Below are 12,517 nucleotides of genomic sequence, written 5' to 3' on the forward strand. Positions count from 1 at the left end.
TTCCTTTTATTGCATATACTTTTTGAGTTCATGGAGTTTTAAAATTGTAAGTGTAAGGTATATAGAAGTGGTTAACTTTGCTTGGTAAATTTAGGAATCCAAATTATTCTGAGGAAGTCAACCAAATATTAAATAGCAGTACACAATCTGAATAGATTATAGGAAGAATTATAAACTATATGCACTTATGAGAAGTACACTTAAGTGGGTGAACTCTAACTAGAATTGCTGACTCACCTATGAAGAGTAACTTATCACAGCCACAGATGCACTTTTTTTCTCCTTTCTTATTCTTCCTTTAACTACCTTTCTCTCTTTGTCTTCCAACTCACTTCACAAATACACATTTTGTAATCACCCCAAAATAGATTTTAGTTATAGAAGAGTAAAGAGATTGGGCCCCTGGGTGACTCAGTTGGTTAAGTGTCTGCCTTCTGCTCAGGTCACGATCTCATGCTTCATGGGTTTGAGCCCCACATTGGGTTCTCTGCTGTCAACACAAAACCTGCTTCAGATCTTCTACTCTGCCCGCCCCCCCCCATCCCTTTCCCTCCCCTTCTCACGTGTGTTCTCCCTCTCTCAAAAAAAAAAAAAAAAATTAAAAAAAAAATACTCAAAAAAAAAATTAGTAAAGAGAGAGAAGAGAACCTGTCCAAGAGTAGGAATGGTGTAAGGATTGAAAGATAGCATGATATGGAAACGGCAATTTTCTAAGTCCTCAAAACTTTGCAACCATGGCAAGATATGTTACTTTTCTCAGCCTCAGTTCTCTGATGTGTAAAATTGGGAAAATGTTTTCCTAGAAGGATCACTGTGCCTTCCCTCCTTACAGCCCTACCAAATGGAATCCACCTTGGCCAAATCCTCATCTGTTAAAGTAGGAGAAATTGTGTGTGTCACAGTATTCTAATACCTTCATTCTCACCACAGATGTTTAAACCATGTTTGAGGAAACTATCTAAAAATAACCAGTTCTAGAGGTGCCTGGCTGGCTCAGTCAGTAGAGAAAGCATGCAACTCTTGATAGGGTTGTGACTTCAAGTCCCACATTGGGTGTAGAGACTACTTTAAAAAAAAAAAAATCTTAAAACATTTATACATAAATAAATAAATAAATAAATAAATAAATAAATAAATAAAAATAGCCAATTCTAACCCAACCAGTAGCCTTCAGTTTAGAGCTGGAACAAAGATTCTCACTAAAATTTGAACCAAGGAATAGCAAATGGCTGACTCAGTTAGCTGTTAGTTTAGTAACTATAAGGTTCTAATAAGGAATAACATGGAGAAGTCACAATAAACCAAAGTTATGTGCATGCCAAAGTCATGAGATCAAAAATAATAGGAGATTACAGTCTGCCATCGTATAGTGGGGGAAAAAACAAGGAAAACATTTGTAGTGAAGCAGTTAAAAAAGGTTTCACAAATCCCTGTTGCTAAAGTCTGTGACTTTCCTTGGATATAAGACTATTCTCAAGCTCCAAAGACACAGAGGTTCATTCCTATTATTTTCTCAGTTCTTAGAATTCCAGGAAATGTAATATTCTCTCTTGCAATCACTTCTCCTACACACCCTAATGCTTTTCCAAAATAAATTACATGAATTAAAATTATCTGCTATGTTACTTTGCCTAAAGAAGTCCCTCTTTCTAGATCTTTATTAAGGGTTTGTCTAAAACAACTATGTTTATAAATTGATGGAAATGGCTTTTAACTGGTTTTGAAATATAAAATTGCTGTTTTCTGTTAAGTGATAGTTTCACATCTCTAAGAATGTGTTTTACTCATTTCTATGTTTCTTTATGGCATTGAACTTATGGCTATTAATTCATTTGTCCATTTAAACAATACTTACGGACAACTTACTCAGTTCCAGGCTATCCCCAGGATTAGTAACACAGTAGTTAAAAGTCAAACAAGGTTACTGCTGTTAAAGAATTTGCATTGTAATCGAATGGAAAAGATTTTTAGATGGTGTTCTTGATTTGGACATTAACATGAACTATAAAATATCATGCTAGAATGCTAGAAAAGTGAAGTGGATGATCTCATGGAATTATATTTTTAATATCCTTAAAATTATATAGTTTATCTTTTATCATAGGAAAAGGAAGAGGATGTTTATTCTATTCATGTCTTGGTGAAGTAAAAATTCGCATACCTTATTAAGTTATTAATGAGTTTAAAAGTTTTTTTTCATAGGGCTCCTGGGTGGCTTAGTTGGTTAAGTGTCTGACTCTTGATTTCAGCTCAGACCATGATCCCAGGGTCATTGGATTGAGCCCTCTGTTGAGTGGGTTCCATGCTATGTGTGGAGCCTGCTTGAAATTCTCTCCCCCCACCCTTTCTTTCTCCTTCCCCCTTTGCCCCTACCCCACTTGCTCCTATGTGTTTGTGTGTGTGTGCGTGCGCATGCACAACACTCTCAAAAAAAGTTTAACAAAATTAATAAAAGAAGTTTTATTTATGCTAAGAAAATATTGATATTGTGCAATATTGACATATGCCCTATCAAATTCACTTTTTAGCAGTAGTTGTACAGACCCTGGATCATGAGTTATGAGCTCTGATTTCTGTCACTAACTAGCAGTGTGACTTTGGATAAATCTAGTACTATCAATTTCGGTTTCCTTATTGTAAAATGGGGAGCTGAAGTAAATGAAGATAAGATGCCTTTCTGATCTGACACTTTAAATACATCAAAAACAGACTTCCTTTTCTTTGTCATATTTCTTATTATATTTTTCCATTCCTTGTGGTACCGCTGTACTTATCCACCTGCTTTCTCCTCCAAAAGGCCCGTGAAAGACTCCAATTCATGACCCACCATCTCTTTTACATGAGTGGAAAAGAGTCATTATCACTTTAAGGTACAAAAATTTTTAAAGTCTTTTTATGAAAATCCTATGTGTGCTCAAAAATAACTTTTCACAGAATTAAATAAATACCATTATATCCAACTATGAATTTAATTCTTATTTAAAGAAATTGGCTCAAGCAATTATGGAGGCTGGCAAATCCAGGCTACAGAATAAGCCAGTAGGTTGAAGATACAGGAAAGGGCTCATATTGTATTTCAAGTTCAACAGACATCAGCCTGAAAACCCAGAAAAGAGCTGATGTTGCAGTGCAAGTCCCAAGGCTGTCAGCTACAGAATTTCTTCTTGCTCCTGGGAGGTCAGTCTTTGTTCTATTCAAGCCATCATCTGATTGAATGAGGCCCACCCACATTTTAAAGGCAATCTGCTTTAAATGTTGATTTAAATGTTAATTTAAAGTCTGCTGATTTAAATGTTAATCTCATCCAAAACACCCTCATAGAAACATCCAGAGTAATGTTTGACCACACATGTGGGCACTGGGCCCAGCCAAATTGACAAAAACCAAGCAAACAAATAAACAAATGAGCAAAGAAAGAACAATGTAGCTATAAACCAATGTAGTTCATTCATTATATTATTTAATTCATGCATTGTCCCTCAGAATTTGATGCCATTGCTAGAAGTTAACAAATAGCAGAGCCAGAAATCTGCTCCAGGTCTATCAGTCTGTTGGTCTCCATTGTGATGATTATTAACCCTCCCAATACACAGTTTCACTATTTAGTCTTATTTAAATTTTCATAACAATAATCTCCATTTATATTTATATATATACATATAAACATATATATATATATACATATACATATATATATATTTTTTTTTTTTTTTGAGAAGAGAGAGAGTGCAAGTGAGGGAGAAGGGAAAGGGAGAGAGAGAGAGAGAGGGAGAGGGAGAGATTGAATTTTAAGCAGATTCCACATTCAGCACAGAGCCAATATGGGGCTGGATCCCACAACCCTGGGGTAATGACCTGAGCCATAATCACCAAGAGTCAGACACTCAACTGACTGAGCCACACAGGCACCCTTCCATTTATTTCTTTCAACTGAATTTGTAATAATTTTGCCAAATGACAACCAACAAAAATTATATTAAACATGTTCTTTTATTTGATAACAAAAATAATATCAAGTTTGAACCAACCCAGCACCGTTAATATCTCCAATACTCTGCTAATAATCAACACTGCAGTTGTCCTGTATAAATAGCCCCTATATTATAAGCACGAAGGTCTTAGAACTCTGCTTATCTCTGTTTTCAACTTATTCTTGCAATTCTATTTGCTCTGTGTTTGTACTCTGCCTTTAGTTCCATTACCTACTACTTGATTTTTATCTCTCTTCAGTTTCTTTTCACTGACAACTTATTTAGACTCTTTTCTTCTTTGACTCTATACTTCTCAATGCTGCTTTTATTGTATTATTTAATTAACTGTATCATGAACATGGGCCAGCTGTGCTTTATTTTCAGGTCTCTTCTCCAAAAATACTAACTGATTCAAACCCACTAGGCATCAACAACATGACTCAGAAGGAAAGGCTTAAAGCAACACTAAAGTCTTTAATTCACCTCATCATTACCTAATTAGGTAATATAGAATTCATACATTTTAAGACACTATCATACTGAGAACTGTTATACAAACCTGTGAATAATTTTTAAAGTGATATGCATGTCTTTTGTCTTAAGTGTTTATAGTGCTTAAGTATGTAAGCATAACTGGGTAGATTTTATCATCAGAAAATTAAAAAAAAAAGAAGTATAAATGATAAGTAATACAAGACTAGCCAGGAAAAAAAAAAAAAGGTAGAAATAGGAACAACATATACAAATTATGATTTAATTTCCTTGCTGCTTTTGGATTAGGGCACAATTTATTTACTGGACTCTGTATTCTTCTCGGTTTAATACTACACTAGTCTTTAAAGTTAAAATATAGGTGTTAGTAATATTCAAACACATGATTTATTCAAATTAATATGATGAAAGGTGATTGGAAAATAAAATGTTAGAGAAGCAATACAAAGGATCTAAAGATACTTTTTAAAAAAATGTTTATTTTTGAGAGAGAGAGCTCATGAGCAACTGAGAGGGGGGCAGAGAGGGAGACAGAGGATCCTAAAAGGGCTCTACACTGACAGCAGAGAGCCTGATGTGGATCTCAAAACCAGGAACCATGAGATCATGACCTGAGATGAAATCAAGAGTCAGACAGTTGACCAACTGGACCACACATGTGCCCCTAAAAATGCTTTTTTTTTTAATTGACTTTAATTTTTTTTTTCAACATTTATTTATTTTTGGGACAGAGAGAGACAGAGCATGAACGGGGGAGGGGCAGAGAGAGAGGGAGACACAGAATCGGAAACAGGCTCCAGGCTCTGAGCCATCAGCCCAGAGCCCGACGCGGGGTTCGAACTCACGGACCGCGAGATCGTGACCTGGCTGAAGTCGGACGCTTAACCGACTGCGCCACCCAGGCGCCCCTTAATTGACTTTAAAAAAGGACTTCGGAGTGCCTGTGACTCAGTCTGTTGAGCATCTGACTCTTGATTCCTACTCAGGTCATGATCCTAGGGTCATGGGATGGTGCCCCATGCTGGGCTCTGCACTGATCATGGAGCCTGCTTGGGATTCTCTCTCTCCCTCTGCCCCACTCCCCTGCTCACATATGCTTTCTGAGTCTTTAAAAAATTAAAAAAATATATATATTAAAAAAAGGATTTATAATGTCTCTTATGTGTATGAGGTAATATTATTAAAGAAATAATCGAATATCTCAGCTGAGTTCTACATCATCATTGAATAAGAAAATATATGTAAGCTCACCCTAGTATTAGTTCAGATTCATATATGAGCAAAGGATGTAAAACTCTGAGAGAATTCCCCAAGTTTCATCCTTAAGGAAGCAAACACACAGTGCTGAGCACTTAATCCTTTGACTAGCCTCATCTATTTGTCATGATATAGAAGTATGAAAGTTTCAAATTATAGTACAGATAAGAAGATGGAGATAATACCTTCAAGTAGGTTACACAAGAAAGGCTAAGTAAGAGGAATATTTTTATAGTTAGCAACAAAATTTTATAGATACTGAAAATATTCTAGGTAAATGAAAATACCTTTTAAGACATGTAGCTCAGAAGATTTCAATTAAACTTGGACATTTCTCAGTTTTCTATAGTCTCATCATTACTAAAAGAAGGTATTTGCCCTACAGATCTCAGTTCACTGATAACATTCTGGCCCCAAAGTACAAAGTACCAAGGCCTCCTAACTTCCATGACTTCTTACCTACATCTCAGACTGCTTCTCTTCCTTTGAGTTTATCTAGCCCTATGTGTTCATTCTTCCATTTCTGTGGCTTATTCTTCCTGGATGATTTCAACTGCTTCCATGACTGAAACTATCATCTCAAAACAGAAGTGTGCAGGTTACTTCACAGCTTCGTAGCTTCACTTGGCATGGTGTGTGCACATGTCCACCAATGTTTCACCATTAATGTGAGTGTAAAGTCTAAAAGGATACTTGTTCTCTCCAGACCATATTACACTTCAGAATTTACATTTGTTTTGAAAATAGCATTATGCTTTCAATCCTATAAACAGAAAAACAAATGAATTCATCTTTTTCAATGATCATCCCATGTGTAGACAAATCTCTTAATGTACTAATTTTTTGGAGTATTTGTTTATTTTTTATTTTTTGGATCTTTAAAAAAAATAATTGAAGTATAACTGACATATAATTATGTTGTCCTCCATTGTAACATTGCAACATTTCTGACATTGTGTAATCTTTCTTATTACCACTAACCTTCCTTGCCATGTATCATGATTCCAGCATTAGACTTCAAATTAGCATATTTCCAGGCTCTGCAGCTGTCCATTCAACATTGTTATTCAACGAGTGCTCTGGGAATTGGCAGTGTTGGCATCATTTGGAAATTCGTTAGAAAGGTGAAATCTCAGACTGTACTTGAGAACTTGTGAACTTAGTGTTTTAGCAGGATTCCCAGGTGATTGGAATGCTCATGAAAGTTTGAGAAGCTTTGTGGAGCATGACCATGTTATTTCTCTACTCACAAGGCATAGAAAAAAATCATTGAATGATAGCATTAATGAAATGTAAAAGTATTACATTTTCCCTTTCAAAGATAATTCTCACTAAACACCTATACACACCCTGTACTTGAGTTGTTTTGCTATCCATTGAACCACTGTTTACATTCCAATGTGTGGTTTACTTGCCTAAAAGGGCCCCCTACTCATTTGTTTACACAAATCTAACCCATTCTGAAGGAGTTCAAGATCCAACTTTAAAAATACAGTTTTTATAGTCCCTATTATAGAAATAATAATTATATAAATAATTTTATTAAGAGTATCTATAAAAATGTATTTTGTAATATTTATGTTTTCTTTAAATTTATAGCCCATATTTCCAATTACATGATGAGCCTTTTATTAGCTTGTATCCTAACATCTAGAAGAGATCCTTGCACACCACTGAGACCAGATGATTTCTAAGAATAGGTCTTTCTAGATATGCATAAAAAATAAATTAGATTTATTTTTAATTTATAACACTATTTGTACAACAAAATTGTACAAAATTCTACAAGATGATAGTAAAAAATTTGCTTAAACAGATTTCCCTGCTGTTTTCCATCTCCGTATAAGAAAAAAATGTAACTTAGTGTAAATGTCAGCACATTTATTTATTTATAATTTTTTAACGTTTAGTTTTTGAGAGAGAGAATGAGAGAGAGAGAGAGAGAGAGAGAGAATGTGGGAGGGGCAGAGAGAGAGGGAGACACAGAATCCAAAGCAAGCTACAGGCTCCAAGCTGTCAGCACAGAACCTGATGCAGGGCTCGAACTCACCAAGCGTGAGATCATGACTTGAGCCAAAGTCAGACGTTTAACTGACTGAGCCACCCAGGCTCCCTAAATGTCAACACATTTAAATGGGTAAGAACTGAATTATATCATTATATATAGCATTAACTTTCACTACCTGTATTTAAAATAATGCTGTATGATAAAATGGTGTTTGGGTATATTGTAAGATTTAATAGGGAAGTAATAACGTTAATAAATCTATGGAGAAATGTATCTACATAAACAACTAAAATGTTTAGTAGAAATTAAGCTTAAAACTAATGCTTCTTCTTAATTAACATATATTATTAACCATAATGGTTTAACAAGTTGTATTAGTCACAAGTAAATTATGTAATTACTATTTGAAGCAAAGAACTTTTATAAATAAGAAACAAAATTCACCCTCATTTTGAATATCAAAAGGAAATAGCAAAAATTAATATACTTCTTTCTCACAGGATTCATCATTGTATTAGTTCTTAACATTTTTTTTTTGTTTCAAATAGTTATGTAGTCAAATATAAAGCAAACAATCTATAGTTTTTCCAGTTATTTTCATAGTAATTATATATGCAAAGTATCTTTCTGGTGCTTTTTAGGTTTGATGTTCTCCTATTTTAAATATTAATTCTAAATATTAAGGGATAAAAAGAACAACTATACAAAGTAATAAACGATTGTGTATGTCTTATAGTTTATAAAGCCTTTGCTCTGGATTGCTCACGTCCTAGAATTCTCTTTTGTCTTTAATGGAACCCAGAATTTTCTTTTTACAAATTCTATTTTAAGCATTTTTTAATGTTTATTTCTTTTTGAGAGAGAGAGAGAGAGAATGATCAGAGGAGGGGCAGAGAGAGACACACACACAGAATATGAAGCAGGCTCCAGGCTCTGAGTTGTCAGCACAGAGCCCGATGCAGGACTCGAACCCATGAACTGTGAGATCATGACCTCAGCCAAAGTTGGATGCCCAACTGACTGAGCCACCCAGGTGCCCTCTATTTCAAGCATCTTATTGTTTTTTATTATCACGCTATCTTAAGTTGGTGAAGTTCATTTCACAATAATTAACCTGTTGTTCTTAAGAAATGACTTTGTCAAGACATCCGGAGGAATATGGCCAGAGTTCTAGATCAGAACTATGGCTAGTGGTGAGCCTTCCAATGGTGAACCATCTAGAAGCATTTGAAGAGGTGATCATGCAATACAACCTAAGACTAAATTAGACCTATCAATCCTGTACCTGGCCCACAATTTAGGTCATGAGTATGCATTAGATGAAACTGTGATAATCTTTCTTAGCTTTTCTTTCCTTCCTAAAGATCACTGTAAAATCTGAGAATATTCTTTAATTCTTACCCTTTGGGGAATGATGGGGCTGACATCAGGTGGATATTGCATGGCTAAGACATGATAAAGGAATTTTCTCCTAGAGAAGGCAAAACACAAACACATACAACAAAATCATAGGACAATGTAATGAGTTATATTGTAGATTAAAATTCAGATTAGTAAGCATTAAGTAAAGAAATATCATTTTTGCTGGGTGACTAAGCAAGGTTTAACAAAGGAGTTGACACTGGATCTAAACTTTTATAAAGAAAAATTCAACATTCAGATGAATATGGGATTAAAGCCATCCAAAAAAAGTGGGGGGAAAATAAGAGAATAAAATAGAGGAAAGTCAAAAGAAGAAACACTATAGGATGTAATACATATCAACTACATCGTTGACTACTTTATAGACCACATGAGGCTTAGAGGAGGGAATAATGTCTTGGAACTACACAATATGGGAGGTTCAAGTGAGTTTGAACTTTATATCATAGATTATGAAAAGGCCAAAAAGGGTTTCTGAATTATTTTTTAACAATAATGTTAATGATTTACTTTTTTTTCTTTTGAATTTGATAATAAAATACATTGGACTCCAAACATCAAAAATACATGAAATATTCAAGCTGGAAAGGATTTTATAAATTATTTTGCCAAAATAGTCATTTATAGTTGGGCAAATTGATTTCCAAAGACTTTGAATAACTCCTACAAAGTCAAAGAGCTATTTCTATTTGTTTTAACAAGAAATCATACACAGTTTTTGTAGTTATTTTGGTTGTGTCAATAATTCTAACACCAGAATGCAATCAACCTCTATTGAGATGAAAGTAGAATTTTTGATTTGGGTGATCAGTTTGTTTCAAGAGATTGATTTGAACTATTATGACTTTTCCCCCTCTATATAATTATATTTCATTTAAAGTTAGTTTTAGACAAAATTGCCACGAATTTTAAAAAGTATAAACATCATCATTTCATCCTTTCTTTAGTGGTCCTCTCATATACTGTTATCATGCAATATAATATTTAGCTGTTTTATGTCTTTTTTGTTGTTATTCCAAAAATCACTGAAAACAAAATGAAATCTTTGCACTTTCCTGGATATAACCAGACATAGTCCTGAAAGGAAGGGAAGGCCTCAAATCTGTTAGCTTTTCAGGTAAGATAAATTTGGATGTAAATGACTCACTTCCTGAGGATTTAGAACTTTTTATTTTTTCCAATTTGGTGGAGATAAAAAGGGAAAAAGGGAAAAAAATTTTAAAAAAGATAAGAATAGCATCTTGGTTTCTGTCAACCTCAGAAGAGCACTGTCAAGCTCTTTCTAGCTCACATGACATAGACCTCTCTCTGGATACAGCATCTGATTTGCTACAGTACTTAATTTCTCCTGCCAACATATGTAATGCCCTCTTTAATATACTACCCTATTTAGCTTTTATTTCTTCTATATATTCTCAGCAAAATAAGTACATCTCAGGGCAGAAGGTGGGGTGCTGCCTGCCTCTGGGAAGGCAGAGCAGTGGGCTACTCCATCTGGCCTAAAGTATTCAGGGGGATGTGGGGTTTCAAGTTTCCCAGACATATGCACTCCAATATTCTCATTCTGGTTATCAGGGTCCCATAGTTTCCCAACTAGGGTCATGGCTTTAACATAAGAGGAGTCACAGTTGAGACTTGAAGTTTTGAAGCTTTCTCAGAATTAAGATTTTCTACTCAGTCTGTTCTCCAACTGCTAGAAATAAAAGCCTTTTGGTTTTCACAGTATGATATGTGGTTGACTTTCTTGAGCCTATCCTTTTTTTTTTCAACGTTTTTATTTATTTTTGGGACAGAGAGAGACAGAGCATGAACGGGGGAGGGGCAGAGAGAGAGGGAGACACAGAATCGGAAACAGGCTCCAGGCTCTGAGCCATCAGCCCAGAGCCCGACGCGGGGCTCGAACTCACGGACCGCGAGATCGTGACCTGGCTGAAGTCGGACGCTTAACCGACTGCGCCACCCAGGCGCCCCGAGCCTATCCTTTTTATTTAAGGCTTCTAGAGCAACTTACAATGTTATTTGTTAATTTAGATAAGGTGACCAAGGTTATTTTAAAATATGCGTTTTATAATTTGATTATCTCAGCGAGTTTCATGTTGCTTCCTCTTGATTTTTCTGGTTCTTTCTCATGCATCTTCTTTCTTTAATTACCTATTAATCTTTAACTGATTGTAGTTGATGCCCAAGAAAATTAGAGGTAACCTGAGGCCAAAATTAACTATGCCTTTTCCCAGAAAGGAATTAAATTTGTTTCTGCCTGATGCCTAATGGGAACTCACTATTGGAGATGATGGTCAAACACGTTCATGGATTGAATTCCTTAAATATCTCAAAGTACATAGCTAGGGTGAAAACCCATTGCACCATTGTTCTATGGCCATAATGTCTGCAAAATATTTTTCCTTTCCTTTTACTTCCCCTGCATTGTTTAGTTTCAAACAGACTTTCCTACTGTCTTCTGGGGTTAGGGTACTTAGTAGTCATGTCTAGGCCTGGTTTGGTCTTTTCCTGGGATTGTAACCTTTATGCCCCAGGATAATATAAGGAAGTTCTCTTTAAGACTCTCCACATTGGTCAGTACCTTAGTTTGTACTTCCTCCAGTATAGCAGATGAACCAAAACTTTTATATATTGTCTGGTGCCCTAAAAGACTTTGGTGCTCTGATATTGCTCTTTCATCAGTTAAAAACCTCCAAACAAAAATTGACCTGAGTACTCACCACTGTATTTTAAAATTCTATAGTTTAGTTAATATGCTTTCAAAATATTTACCCATAATTTTTAGAAAATGAGTTAATGTGGATAGTCTTTTAGAAACAGGAAAAGTAGAGTAAATATTTTAAAATATCAAGGCAAAACATATTGGAAGCCTAGTTTAGGTGAATAATCACTATAAAATTCATTTTCCCCATGTATGACTTCTATTCTCTCACATAGAGTGATATGTGTGAAATCATATAAAAATAAGACAGATTTTATTTAAAACTGGGATTTTACCAGAAGATGTGTATGTGTATTAAAAACAAATAATGAAACAGGGGTTAGGAGAGTTCCAAAAGAATGATTAAAATGATAGGTAATGGAATCATGACCTTAACCTCTAAGTCAACAGGAAGTAAACTAAGGACCCAGCAAAATGAAAAGGAGAAAAAAGGCCAATAAAGTGAAGGCCCTGTGGAAATTCACAACCACTCAATTAATAAATAGTTGAATAAGAAAGCAAGACCATAAAAGATTGTGTCAGTGGGATTTGGGTGATAAAAGACTTTAGGGTGACATCTTAGGGTATAACTATGAAGTTTGTAGTAAACATGGACTATAGTTGAAGATTATTAATGATGATAAAGTCAAAGCTACTTTTTTTTTT

This window comes from Leopardus geoffroyi, chromosome A2 (assembly GCF_018350155.1).
Source record: "Leopardus geoffroyi isolate Oge1 chromosome A2, O.geoffroyi_Oge1_pat1.0, whole genome shotgun sequence".
NCBI lineage: Eukaryota > Metazoa > Chordata > Mammalia > Carnivora > Felidae > Leopardus > Leopardus geoffroyi.